The sequence below is a fragment of the Biomphalaria glabrata genome, chromosome 10, assembly GCF_947242115.1.
Source record: "Biomphalaria glabrata chromosome 10, xgBioGlab47.1, whole genome shotgun sequence".
Classification (NCBI taxonomy): Eukaryota; Metazoa; Mollusca; class Gastropoda; family Planorbidae; genus Biomphalaria; species Biomphalaria glabrata.
Genome location: NC_074720.1, coordinates 45,716,890 through 45,732,185, shown reverse-complemented (window position 1 = coordinate 45,732,185; position 15,296 = coordinate 45,716,890). Strand labels below are relative to the sequence as shown.

General features: G+C 33.1%; 1 protein-coding gene across 7 annotated transcripts in view; it reads right to left on the bottom strand.

Annotated features, from left to right (window-relative positions):
- The window catches only part of LOC129928716 (Fanconi anemia group I protein-like), a 48,436-nt gene extending 37,709 nt beyond the window's left edge, over positions 1–10,727 (bottom strand). For all 7 annotated transcript variants that reach the window (XM_056044301.1, XM_056044300.1, XM_056044306.1 and 4 more), the window contains exons 1-3: positions 10,709–10,727; positions 8,226–8,307; positions 7,289–7,648 (exon numbers count right to left, since the gene is read on the bottom strand). The gene's annotated coding sequence lies outside the window, so the exon portion shown is untranslated. The remainder of the gene's footprint in view (positions 1–7,288; positions 7,649–8,225; positions 8,308–10,708) is intronic.
- Positions 10,728–15,296: the final 4,569 nt, after the last annotated feature.

Below are 15,296 nucleotides of genomic sequence, written 5' to 3'. Positions count from 1 at the left end.
TGACAAATCTAGATCTAGTCAATTAATTGTTTCTTCTACAATAATAAGGCTTCTCTTCGAGTCCGAAGATTAACGAGGAATGCATATTTCCCGTGGCTATAATACGCATTTATTGTCAGCATAATCTAGACTACTATCTGACCTAGGTCAATATAAAGAATGACGAGCGCTATAAAACAAGTAGATCTAGATTTCCCCGGTTACGCTATTCTGCCTCAAAGTTGTACAATGGGTGGATGGAAGTAATTAGGCTAAATGAATAGCAAAACAAAACTCCTGTGGGAGTGTCCAAGGGAATGCGAGAGCTTTCCCATTGCACGGTGCGGAGTTGAAAGTTTCCACGTCCCTGTCGATAATCCATGTGCCGTTCCTCAAGGGACCGTTACAATAATGGCGAGTCCTGCACGGTTAGCTTGGTAAAACATAGGGAAATGGCGGGGTGTTTCCGGTTTGCTCGGCCTTCGGCCATGTATTCTAGTCCATGCGATCGGAAACAGCAATGTCTTACATAAGCATTGACTTGGACCTCTTTCAGACAGAACGGTTTGTTCAAGCAGGCTTCGGCTCAACTCTTTTGACAATCACAAGGATCTAGATTTTATTTTCTATACCCACACCATTTGGACACGCAAGTCAAATTGAATAAAGTTTTCGCCGCTCTTTGTAGATCTATCAAGATCTGTCAATGATGTCACAATTAAAATTCTACATTGTAAAATCATAGATTGTTTCTTGATTAAATTTGAATTAAGCTATAGACCTTAAAAAAAAACTCGTCTTTTTATATTTTTTTATCAATTTATCATGTTCCGTCAACATAACATTATGAAAGAAATTTTGAGAAATATTGAAATGAGCAGAGTAGTTAAGTAATCCTATCAGACCTTGTGGTCTATTTTGGGCTAATGTTGAAAAGGTTATATGTTTCTATGGCCGACGGTTAACTAGCATGTCATGTGGCCAGCACAACGATCAAGTTCTGCCATGTTACACGCTACATGTAATGCCCTCGAGGGGACAACTCTAGAATAGTTCTGCCATGTTACACGCTACATGTAATGCCCTTGAGGGGACAACTCCAGAATAGTTCTGCCATGTTACACGCTACATGTAATGCCCTCGAGGGGACAACTCTAGAATAGTTCTGCCATGTTACACGCTACATGTAATGCCCTCGAGGGGACACCTCTAGAATAGTTCTGCCATGTTACACGCTACATGTAATGCCCTCGAGGGGACACCTCTAGAATAGTTCTGCCATGTTACACGCTTCATGTAATGCCCTCGAGGGGACAACTCTAGAATGTTCTGCCATGTTACACGCTTCATGTAATGCCCTCGAGGGGACACCTCTAGAATAGTTCTGCCATGTTACACGCTTCATGTAATGCCCTCGAGGGGACAACTCTAGAATAGTTCTGCCATGTTACACGCTACATGTAATGCCATCGAGGGGACACCTCCAGAATAGTTCTGCCATGTTACACGCTACATGTAATGCCCTCGAGGTGACACCTCTAGAATAGTTCTGCCATGTTACACGCTACATGTAATGTTCTCGAGGGGACACCTCTAGAATAGTTCTGCCATGTTACACGCTACATGTAATGCCCTCGAGGTGACACCTCTAGAATAGTTCTGCCATGTTACACGCTACATGTAATGCCATCGAGGGGACACCTCCAGAATAGTTCTGCCATGTTACACGCTACATGTAATGCCCTCGAGGTGACACCTCTAGAATAGTTCTGCCATGTTACACGCTTCATGTAATGCACTCGAGGGGACAACTCCAGAATAGTTCTGCCATGTTACACGCTACATGTAATGCCCTCGAGGGGACACCTCTAGAATAGTTCTGCCATGTTACACGCTACATGTAATGCCCTCGAGGGGACAACTCTAGAATGTTCTGCCATATTACACGCTTCATGTAATGCCCTCGAGGGGACAACTCTAGAATAGTTCTGCCATGTTACACGCTATATGTAATGCCCTCGAGGGGACACCTCTAGAATAGTTCTGCCATGTTACACGCTACATGTAATGCCCTCGAGGGGACACCTCTAGAATAGTTCTGCCATGTTACACGCTACATGCTATGCCCTCGAGGGGACAACTCTAGAATAGTTCTGCCATGTTACACGCTACAAACGGTTCGAGATGTGTAAAGAGAAGACAAATCCGTAACAGTGCAAGTGTTATTTCACAACGAGGATGTCTACATACATACATAGCTATTGCAGGTGAACAAAATCAATGGGCAAACTGCCTTTACGTTTTCCTACTTAAGTCAGGTACCCATTTTGAGATGGCTGGACTCAGGGGCGTCCTAAAAATAAAAAAAATTCAAATAGTCTTTCATTCTTTTCTGGTATTTGAACCTGGGACCTCGATTCGAAAGTCAAGCCCATGACCGTTTGGCCGTCACATCCTCCCCTCCCCTCTTCCAAAGAGCAGAGTAATATGTTTCAAGAGTTGATATTTCGCTTTCAAAACTTAATATAATTAAAAGAGGCCAATGCGAGATGCGAATGTTACATTTTAGCAGGTCTATATTCTATTTCTTGGTCTACAATTCTAGAACAATTAGAAATCTACTTGATTAGTAGTAGGTGGGACTTAACTATTGTAGCCTAATATGGTGGTCTAAAGTAAAAAAAAAAAAAAATAAAGTTCCCTTTTAGATCTTGCAATCTATTGAGCAGATGATGTAAAGGTAATCTGTTTCTCTGGCCCATGGTTAACAATAAGGGTGTCATGTGGGCAGCACAACAACCAACTGAAATGACTTTTCCCCAACTATTGTCAGGTACTTCTATAAGAATTGGGCGGAATCAGGCTAAATAGTAGTAAAGCATTCAAACTTTATTATAGCGGTAAAATATTTCCACTTTATAATAGCAAGTGCTTGAATACTTTATATTATGTCTTTGGCAGCATACACATAGCTTCAGAAAGAATGGTCAATTTCAATTGGAGAAACAGAGGAGGGATTTTTAATTCAATATTTATAGTCAATATTTTATAACTATTTAATCTACTGTGCACCTTTTATATATCTTATCTTATATAATACAGACGTTACTTCAAAAAAGAAGATGATTACGTCCTACGCGTCATGCATTTAGTCATGCATATATTAGTAGAATATGTAACTAAACATGAACAGAATTAACTACAACATTAAATTGTCTGCTTGTATGTTTATATATTCAATAATAGCTGTAAATAGAAAATTGTTAAGTATTTAAAGACCAGTAGTTCTTCAGTTACAAAAAATATTCCTTACATATTTAGTTTAAAATTTGTGCTCTGTGTATTATTGCTTCTTAAGTTTTTACCATTTACCTGCACCTGTACCAACTGTATTTGGTTATACTATTATTTATATGAATGTAGAATGACTTATTTAAAGAATCACGACACATAACCTATGATAAAAGCAGCACTAAGCTACCAAGGTTATTGAGAGAAGAGTAAAAAAGTAAAGTTCTCCTTTCAGACCTTGCAATCTATAGGACAGATGACCTTTATATCATATATGTGGCCTATATATGTGGCCCACGGTTAACAAGGGTGTCATGTGGCCAGCACTATGACTAATCGCCTTTACTTTCACCAACTAATGTCAGGTACCCATTAGAGTTGGGTGGACTCAAGAGGTGCCCAAAGATACTGAAATAAAAAATCACAGAGAAGAAAATATGAAGAAATATAGACATGTCCCTTGTAGAACTCAAACCACTAAACTGACACGGCACCATTGTCTCGCCGTGACCAGGTATCATTCTAACACTCTCTGTCCCGCACTCCAAAAAAAAAAAGCATTTGCATACAGATAACTTTTTTGAAGTGCTAGTAATTAGATTAATGACACAAATGAGCTACCTTAGTGCTGCTATCATTATATGTTACAGTGTTACAGGTTATGTTTATTTATAATTTGTTTTAGCACTCAAAGCTTCAATGTTCATTAATGTTTTGCGAGAACCGTGATCACATTTAGACGACCACAGTAGATGTTGAGATGAGATCTGTATACTACTAAATTGTTCGTCCAGTTTTGTTGTTAATCATTTTGACTAAGTCTACACTAGAAACTCTCTAGACTTAAAGACACATAGTGCAAGGAAATGGAACACAAAATGCATGCACACAGTTAAAATAACAACATAAACAGAAGAAGACATAAACCAGACTTGTCGATTTTTAAAATTTTAAAACTCAAAGTAAAAATAAAAGACTTAAGTATATAGGTAAGTGTTACTGAACTGTTCTAGGACTAAATATTAACCCATTTATGCCAAAGGTTGCAATGTGTTGAGTATTTTTCTGCATGAAATTCACATATGTTTTGTAGAAAAAAATTTAAGAAACATGAATTGGAAGAGAACAAAAAAGCTGTATCCTCTTCCATTTTTGAGTTATGAGTTGCTCCAAAATTAGAACTCTAAGCAATTCACTACAACAATAAATAAAAGTATTACCTGCTGCTGAGTGTGATTTCACAAATAAGGTAACATATTATTCATAACAAAATGTTTTGTTTTTATAACATTGCGCACACTGTGCTTTTCCTGTTTGACATTCAGGTTATCATAACATGATTCATTGTTGTGCTGTTGAGAATGTCTTTCTTTTCCGCCTAGGTCAGAAGGCTGGCCATGGTTCTTTAAACAATAACATGCAATAAGTCACCAACTCCAGAAGATCCACAAGCTTTTTATAATGTGTTTTATGTAAATGCCATTTATTTTGAGAAACAAGTTCAAAACATAACAATGAAGAACTTGATTATCATTTCCAAGGAATGATGCCTAATATTTTCATCAATGTTTTTATCAGCTCTGTCTACATCTCCAATGAAATGCTTTTAGACTCTAATAATGTTTAGCTGCTGTACTTGGATTTTCTTTTTTAGTTTTTTTTTTTTTTAAATCATTGATAGAACACTGGGGATAAACAACACCTTCATGGACAACACTTATCATAGCATCTGCAAACAATGTTGCCCTTGCCAGCAATTAGATTTTATAATTAATTGTAAAGAAGCAATTATACATAAAACAATGAATCATAATCTTCAAATACAAAAACAAACCCTAATAAAATACTCAGAGGCACAAAGATAAAGACACATTCCTTGTTCCATATGCTATGACAAATTTATACAAATACGCCTTCTTCCCTAATGCTATTAGAGCATGGAATGAGTTGCCTGAGCTAGCCAGGAAAACCAGTGACTTGGCAGAATTTAGGTCATTGGTTAATATGCATGACTAGATTGACTAGGGACACGCGTACGACATAATCATTTTCTTTTTGAAGTAACATCTGTATTTTATAAGATCAAATAATGTGGCTCTTTCTACTTTCTTGAGCACAACATATGGCAATTTGTCAATGCGATACTTCTAACTATACCTGTTGCTTCATTGAATTGGGCAAAACCAAAAGTGAAATGCTAGTGAAAAAGGTATTAAACACAAAATAGTATTATCCAATAAACTGCAGAACAAGAATCGCACTGACATTGTAATCTTCATAATTATTATCTGGGCATTTTTACAAATATTGCTGAGACCAGAAAAAGAAAAATAGACTCCTAGACTGGTTAAACCAGACCAACTTGAAGCTAAAATGAATGGTCTTATACAAATAAATTGTTTGCACCCATGACAATCATGTTAATGTACCATGGATAATTTAATCAAGGCTGAAATATAATAGATCTATATTTTACTTGAATTAAATTTTCTGTATTGAGTTCATTAAGTTCTTTTATGGGAGGTCACAGATTAGAAAATTTGCATTTTCAGTGTCATACAAGTTTGAAACTATGGTTACAAAGCGATCAGGTCTCATTGCAACACTTAAACATTATGTGCTTCTGTTTTTCATCCCCAGAGAGATTCTACAGGTTTAAAAGGAATAGCTATTATTAGTGATACTGGATTTGCCTGGATACTGGAACATACAAAATTAGAAGCCTATAACTAATCCAACAATCATAACATTTCACAGCATCAGTATTACAGAAATAATAGATCAAAAAAATTGTTAGTACTTGACATAAGTTCATGAAAGTTATTTTCATTAACCTTCATAGGTTTCAAAAATGTTCAGAAAATGTTCATTACTTTTTTACAAGGCTGCAGAATACCTATCTCTGCAATGCTGTGACTACCACTGTGTGTAAGGGGTATTCCATGAAAGCTTATTTGAATAAAAAAAGCACATTCCCGTGGTGGACTAGAACAGTAGGATATAAATAAGTACCAAGGGGATCAGTGTTCCAATAATGGATCACTTGGCATAAATGGGTTATTGCCAAAACATATAAGAGGAAATAGATATGCATACAAATAACAAAACATTAATAATTTTGAAGCCTATAACTAATCCAACAATCATAACATTTCACAGCATCAGTATTACAGAAATAATAGATCAAAAAAATTGTTAGTACTTGACATAAGTTCATGAAAGTTATTTTCATTAACCTTCATAGGTTTCAAAAATGTTCAGAAAATGTTCATTACTTTTTTACAAGGCTGCAGAATACCTATCTCTGCAATGCTGTGACTACCACTGTGTGTAAGGGGTATTCCATGAAAGCTTATTTGAATAAAAAAAGCACATTCCCGTGGTGGACTAGAACAGTAGGATATAAATAAGTACCAAGGGGATCAGTGTTCCAATAATGGATCACTTGGCATAAATGGGTTATTGCCAAAACATATAAGAGGAAGTAGATATGCATACAAATAACAAAACATTAATAATTTTGATAAAAAACAGTCAAAGTCTATGTGAAAGTACTTCAACATACAGAATGATTTCCACAGTACTGAATACTACAATGTTTGAATAAAAAAAATATTTTTTTTTGTAGGACTTGTATAACAAAAAATGCCTTTCAATGTTTAGTGTATAACAAAAAATGCCTTTCAATGAATGTGGCATCAAATTTATGTTTTGAACACAATATGGTGTTACAATGTAAGTGATAATACACAATATTAAAAAAGTCAAATGTTAAAAAAAAACAACTATAATAACACTGTAGAACTTTTAAAATACAACACTTGTAAATGCAATTTAAAAAATGTCAAAAAGATAAACTCATATTTGCTAAAGCTTTAACCACAAGAGCATTACCAAACAATCAACATTACATTGGCATCATTAAGAAATGGCATCAGTTAATAGAACTGTGCTTTAGCAATCAAATTATAAATATTAATATTTTTCATTAGGATATTGCCAGTTCCTAAGTACTTACACTCTATAAAAAATCTCTCCAGCCAGAAATGACCTCTGGTGAGAGTTTACTGAAAGCTGTCCATATTTTAACCTTGAACTTGATGATGACGCCCAGACTACATGTAACTATTCAGGGCCTAAGCCTTGGCTCAGTCAGTTAAAGGCTTATGTCTTTGCTACCCATCAAGAGACTAAAGTAGATGTGAGTGAAAAATTCAACAAGTTGTACACAAACACCTGTGTATTCATTATAGTGTGCTTCTTTTAGGAGTGGACTGACCCTTCTCCATCTTGTCACCTTGTTTTCTGCTCCAATGCTTGTACACACTGGAGAGACCACTTGGGAGTCACACACATTGATGCTGGTTGAAGGACAGAGCTGAAATAGTCAACCAATAATGAATTGTTTGTTAAACATTTTCTATTCATCATCAATAGAATTGTATGAGTTTGTAATTCAAATAAGTTTATTCAAATAAGTTTATTATAGATAACTCTTTCAGTCAGTAAATAAAGATTGTTAGCATTAAGTAAATTGAGAATGTTTTCATTAAATCAATAAGTAATAATTACTTTCAATCAAAAAGGAATGTTCATAATAAGAAAACAAAACTTATTTTAGAAGACCTGTCTTCTTTGATTTGTTTTACATGTTTTCAAAAGGAGTAAAAAAAAAAATAAGTTCCATTGGTTTTTTTTAATCTAGCATTCATAGCTAAATAAGAGAAAAACAATCACTCTATAAGTTGTATAAAGGAGGTATTGTCTTTAAAAAAAAGTATTTTCAATGTTTTTATTTTAAATTTGTTTGGCTTAAAATTCTCAGAAATACTTTATTTTTCTTTATTCTTTTCATTCTATGTTTAGGTTTTATATATCTAAAACAAACAACTTTTAATTTATATCCCAATAAACAAATGTAACCTTGGTGACATGAATGCTAAACAACTACTCACACAATGTCCCCAACAAGGAGTTAACAGTTAGATGCTGGCTTGGTGATGACATAGGCTGCCCATCATGGAGTAGCCTTCAGCCCTGAAATATATATAAACTGAACTTACAAACAATGTCTAAAAGTCCTCTGACTTAATAATTCTCTTTTTGTTGAAAAAAAAAGACAGTTGATAATGATTGCTTTGACACATAGTCAGATTCTACTTTCATGTGTGATGTATGTGGCAAGAATGCCTCTCAAGAATAGGGCATAATAACCACCGCAAGAACTGCTCCTAAAGATGAGCCAAAATCAATTTATGACTGAAGGCAGCCAACGAAGAAAAAAATGAAATTTGTAACCAATATTATATTTTAAGCTCTGATTTGATCAAAATTATTAACAGAAGTATTTTGGTCTTTAACTCATTGTTTCTGATTTTGTTATCCATCATTGTAGTTCTCAGCAAAAACACATTTCAATTAGAATAATACATTAAAAAAAAGAAAAATGAAACAAATTCAAACCATGTCTAGTTCATGAGCTTAGGGGATATTTTATTTTTACAAAAGAGATTTAACATCTTATCTTCTTATCTTAACATTAACAACCATCAGGGTTGGCCTAAGGCAAAGGCAAACTAGACAACCGCCTAGGGTCTCCAATTGGTGGGATTCTCACATAGGACTCTAAAAAAAAATTGATTTTTTAATGAAGATATGTCGATAATTGTCCTCAATGTTATTAATGTTTTAATAAATTGCATAATTTTTTTTTCACTTATTATTTTTTTGTTTTATTTGGGACAACAAATCCCTATGCCTAGGGTCTCCAATTGTCTCATGCTTGCTATTATAAATGACTAGTTTTCATTAAAAAAGAAAGAAGCAAAAACTTGGCTTATTTTTAAACTTTTTGTATGACTCCATAAGATGTGCAAACAGGTTAATTTTGCAGACGTAAGAAATATAAGAAGATGAAAAAAGACTTTAACACATGTCTTTATTAACTGAGGTGGAAGGGATAATGGGAGTTAATATAAACAGTTAACCAGGATAAATATAATGGGCAATGCTGGTGGGCAAAATTGAGCATTGGTAGCTTCTACCATCTGATACAGAAACTTGACTATTAGCCAAATAGAACACTAAGATACTATCAAAGAAGAAAATTAAAAGGTACACCACACTCAGCTCCACAAATAAAAGGTACACCACATTCAGATCCAGAAATAAAAATAAAAGTTACACTACACTCAGATCCAGAAATAAAAGGCACTCTACTCTCAGATCCAGAAATAAAAGGAACTCTACTTTAAGATCCAGAAATAAAAGGTATCCTACTCTCAAACCCACTTACTGTTTATTGTGAAATGCCAGGAAAGAGACTAATCTAGTTTCAGAGTCATTTTGTTGAAGTCCACTACTTGTGGAGGACATAACACAAGATAAAACAGTTTTTTACATGAAAAGAAGGTAGTGAAAGAACAGGACCAAATTTAAAGACTTTAAATAAAAGCATTAATAAATGTTTATTTATGGGTATGATGCTAAATAATTCTGGACATATTTTTGTTTTTGTTATTAAATAATTTGGTCTTCATTATTTTTTTGTTCTAAAAAAATTCATGTCTTCCACTAGATCAGCCAATCCTACTCAAATACTTAGATCCACAATGATAGAGGCCCATTTCTTACTCCATAGGCTAGGTCCTACAAGTGCTTCTTCTTCCCTAGTGCCAGTAGAGAATGGAATGGCTTTAATCAGCCAGTACAGGAAACCCAACCACTTAGCAGAGTTTAAGTCACAGATTAACATAAATGACTAGAAATGTGATGAATGTTATTATCTTCTTTTTTGAGGTAATATCTCTGTAATCTATAGAATATGATGTAAATGTTAATGATGTCCTCATTAATAACATTGAGGACAATTATCGCCATATCTTCATTAAAAAACAATTTTTCAAAGTCCTGTGTGAGAACCCCACCAATTGGAGACCCTAGGTGGTTGTCTAGTTTGCCTTTGCCTTAGGCCAACCCTGATGGTTGTTAATGTTAAGATAAGAAGAAGATAAGGATGGCTGCCTGGTCATGCGGTTTGCGCGCTGGACTGTCGTTCGGATTTATTGACGGTCGAGGGTTTGGACTAGGAAGTAAACTATTTTCAACTCTGAAGGAACATCCGAATTATGTAAAACATTTTACAAACATTTTTTACAAACAATTACTACAGTCTGTAAATGTCAAGCAGAGATTAAGAGTATTACTAAATAAGAAGGTTAATTAACTTAGGACATTTTATGAGCCCAAGAGACAGTCTCTAGATTTATCCTAAGTTAATCAACTTGACATACTTTTAGATCAATTATTTCAGACTCTTCTAAGAAAACAAGCTTTGAAATTGATCCAGTTCTTTTTTATTTTCTTGTCTATGTGTTGATTCTTTTTGCAATCTTTAAATCTGATGACAATAATTTATAATTATTAATTTGATATTTACCGGTGTTTAAGTGTTGTGGTCAGCTTTATGTCCAGAAGAACTTGAAGCATTTTACTTAAGGTTGTCCACTGACTGGGTTCTGTAGATAGCAAATGGTACTTGCCTACCTGTCGACAAAAGTCTTCGTACAGGTGACCATACATCTAGTACTTCCTGACAGTAGCTTTCTTCACTAGAATATGGGGAAAAAAAGTTCAGGGATTTTATAAAATCTATTCAGGCATGATAGATAGCAGCCATGGACCTAGAGTTGTTGTTTTTTAAATTTGAATCTGAAAATTTTCTTATCTCAGGATTCCCTTTGAGTATTTTTGTTGAAGAAATTAAAGACGGATCATTATGTTGATCAAATGTCACCTACATCAGTAACAGGTTAAATAGCTAGCTAGGGAAACTGTAAGCATAGTTAGTCAAATTAATGAAACATCGATATAAATGATTTGCATAACCACAAGCACGGTGGTTGAGTGGATAAGCACTTGGCTTCCGAACCTAGGGTCCTGGGTTTGAATTCCAGTGAAGACTGGGATTTAGAATTTTGGGCACCCCCAAGTCCACACAACTCTGATGGGTACCTGACTTCAGTTAGGAAAAGTAAAGGCGGTTGGTCATTGTGCTGGCCACATGACATCCTGCTCTTTAACCATCATCTGCCCTATAGATCACAAGGTCTAAAAGGGGGGAACAATAAATAACAGTCATCCCATCTCCAGTAGCACATCCTTAATGCCACCTCCAGAGAGAGTTAAGTATATTAAAACTACAAAAATAAGGAATTTAGAAGGAAAAATAAGTTCCCCTTTCAATTAATAAATGACTAATGCTATATATAGTAAATTTGACTTTGAATAGTTATGAAGAATATTAGTTAATTTATATATAATGTAGGTTTGAAAATATTTCATTGGTTGAATTCAAACTTGAATTTTATTTCAAAATGTATGCAGCCTAAATAACATCATTTTTTCTTCTCAAGACTGTTCATCTTCATATATTTATAGATGTATCAGTCATCTAGTTGTAGTCATTTTTTGTCTATTTTAGTTAAATAGCTGAAAGAAAACATTGACATAATGCATTGACAATATTGCAAGTGTGGTTAGGGATTTCCGATTACAATCCTGGTAGTGTGGTTTGCACTTGATATTGCCTTGATCCTCTCAGGCTTAAACCCTGCACACTGCCATTCCCTGCTATCCTGTCAGAGGTTTTGGCTATGATGTAATAATCTTCAATTCTGAAGGAACATTGAAAACATACACAACAAACAAGCTGAAACATTGACTTTCTTGTCTGTCTTTAAAAACTAAGTAGATTTTAAATTTTTCAAAGTTCTATTTAGATTCTGAAAATAAAAAACTTACACTTGACAAATGTCCAGAACCTTGTTCTCCATTAATGCCCAGCAAAAGTCAAATAAAAGAGATGAGTTAACTCTTGGTGAATGTCTGATATAACAGAGTTGTCCAACATGCTGGCTGAGAAGAAATGACCCGCAGAAAATGGTAAGCAGAAAATTTCACCCAAATGTGACCCAGATGTGGATTTGTGCCTCTGAAAAAAAGAATTTATACATTGAAATAACTCAAATTCAACAACATTCTCCTCACTTCTTACCTAACTATATAATGTTCACTGTATATCCTATACACTTTATTTACATGTAGGCAAATATTAACTTGAAGTGACAAATTTATTTTTATTGAGCATTAACATTTTTAACACTGTCTGTCTTATTCACTGCAATCTATAAAATGAGAAACTCAATCAACTAATTACAATTCAACAACAGAGGCAAAGTGGGGAGATTGGGTTCAAATCCTGATGAAGACTGGGATATTAACTTTCATTATCTTTAGGGTACCTCTTAGTCCACCCAGCTCAAATGGGTACCCAACATTAGTTGGGGATAAGGGACATTGGTCAATGTGCTGGCCACATGACCACCTTGTTAACTGTGGACAACAGAAACAGATGACCTGCAAGGGATGGCAGCAAGCAGAGCTAAACTTGGGACCATTTTAATGAGGATACCAAAGTACATACAGCTGATAGGTTCTTTCTCATCTCAATCTAAGTTGTAAATCTAAGCTCTCAATCAAAGTTCTCAATCTAAGCTTTCAATCAAAGTTCTCAATCTAATTTCTCAATGCAAATTTAAGCTTATACTCAACAAAAGTCCTCTTTTATATAACAGTTCTATTTAAAAACCAAGTACACATTTGTAAATGACCAGATTTTTAGAAGTCAGCCCTGAGATGTCCATGAACTTTATGTAAGACGCCTGACTCAACTCTGTCAATACAGTCACACTTGGGAACAGTCTTCATTTGAGAAAAACAAAATATTTCAAAGTTGTCAGTTTTTAGTTTGTTAGAAATTTTTCTTCATATTGGGACAGCTGATTAATACATTATTATTAAGTAAAACTATTAATAAATAGAAGTAAGTAAATAATTTGTACTTATCACTAAGTCAAACTCAGAGCATTTATTGTTATGACATGATTAGGAATTAGGTTATTGTTTCCGGAATAAGGGGAAAGTTTTACTTAGTGAAAAATGAAGTGATAGATCTTTGAAAATTAAGAATGCTCTAAGAGACGCTAGAATCAAGACACTTTCTCATTTACAGTAGGAATAAGAAGAATTCTATAGACAGCTAGTAATAGAGGACATCCGACCGTTCTCGCGTTGAGTATTAAAAGTGTTTGTTGTTTCAACACTAGCGTCAACTCCTTTTATCAATTGTTGGCCTTTCGTCAGAGTTGCTGTTCCAGCATTGAGTTTGGCATTACCTCCACATCACAGAGGAAGCGCATAACATATATCACAGTAGTGTATTCTGGACTACTGTCTTTTAATGTTGCCATGTCTGGATCTGCATCATCAAGCTAGAATTTTATATACTCTAGATTAATACTTGGGCTTAACCAGGATTTGTTTAGGTCAGAGTGAATAGAATAAACAAGAAATAGACTCATCTGAGTGACAAGAAAGACAATGCCTATTCTAAAAATATCAACGCCTAATCTTTCACCACAGAATCAGACAAAACAGAATGAGACAACATATGTTCTGGAAGCTAAAAATTGGAACTAGCAAAATCTGCCCATGTGGAGTATCACCAGAGAATGCTGATCATGTCCTTCAAAACTGCATACTTTATCAAGAGGCCCAATCAAGACACTAGCCCCAAATCACCTCTATAGAAAGAAAACTCCCTGATTTTGAAACCATTGCGCAGTTCATCTCTCATGTTGATCTAGTCATCTGAACGCTCCAACATAATAATGAGAACAAGGAAGAAGAAGTTTTGGTGAGGTGCATGGGGGTGGGGGGGGGAGGGGGAATTGTACTTTTTAAAAATCTCTAACTCATTAGTTATTAAGAGTTACGAGCAAAGTAATCATTCTTACAAAAAGTTGTCAGCTTCATAAAGGAGGAATTGTCTTTTTTTTTTTTTTTTTAACTTTTTTTATGTTACTTGCATACTTAGAATGAGAAAAATACACTGACCTAGACAAGAATAGTGAAAGAAAGAGGGACAGAAGGAAAAAAACAAGAGAGACAAAGAGAGAGGACAATGGAAAATTCAAGCTAAACTAAGCAACAAGACCTAAAAGACAGTGGTCTATGTCTAGCAGAATGGAACAAACTAAATGTTGATGACTAGCGTACTGATTAACTATTGATAAAGATTTTAAAGTTAAGTCTAAAAAAAAAAAAAAAATTTTGAAAAAAAAAATTTTGAAAAAAAAAAAAATTTAGAAAAAAAAAATTATCTAAAAAAAAAAAAAAAATTATCTAAAAAAATTTAGAAAAAAAAAATTGAAAAAAAAATTATCTAAAAAAAAAAAAAAAATTTAGAAAAAAAAATAATTTAGAAAAAAAAAAATTTAGAAAAAAAAATTAGAAAAAAAAAATAAAAAAAAAAAAAATTATCTAAAAAAAAAAAAAATTTATCGTAAAAAATTTAGAAAAAAAAAAAATTTAGAAAAAAAAAATATCTAAAAATTTATCGTAAAAAATTTAGAAAAAAAAAAAATTTTAGAAAAAAAATTTAGAAAAAAAAAAAAATTAGAAAAAAAAAAAATATCTAAAAAAAAAATTTAGAAAAAAAAAAAAAATTATCTAAAAAAATTTAGAAAAAAAAAATTAGAAAAAAAAATTATCTAAAAAAAAAATTTAGAAAAAAAAAATTAGAAAAAAAAAAATTAGAAAAAAAAAAATTTAGAAAAAAAATTTAGATAAAAAAAAATTATCTAAAAAAAAAAATTATCTAAATTTAGAAAAAAAAAAAAAAAAAATTTAAAAAAAAAATTAGAAAAAAAAATTATCTAAAAAAAAAATTTAGAAAAAAAAAAAATTAGAAAAAAAAAAATTTAGAAAAAAAATTTAGAAAAAAAAAATTTAGAAAAAAAATTTAGAAAAAAAAAAATTATCTAAAAAAAAAAATTTAGAAAAAAAAAATTAGAAAAAAAAAATTATCTAAAAAAATTTAGAAAAAAAAAAAAAAATTAAGAAAAAAAAAATTAGAAAAAAAAATTATCTAAAAAAAAAATTTAGAAAAAAAAAAAAATTAGAAA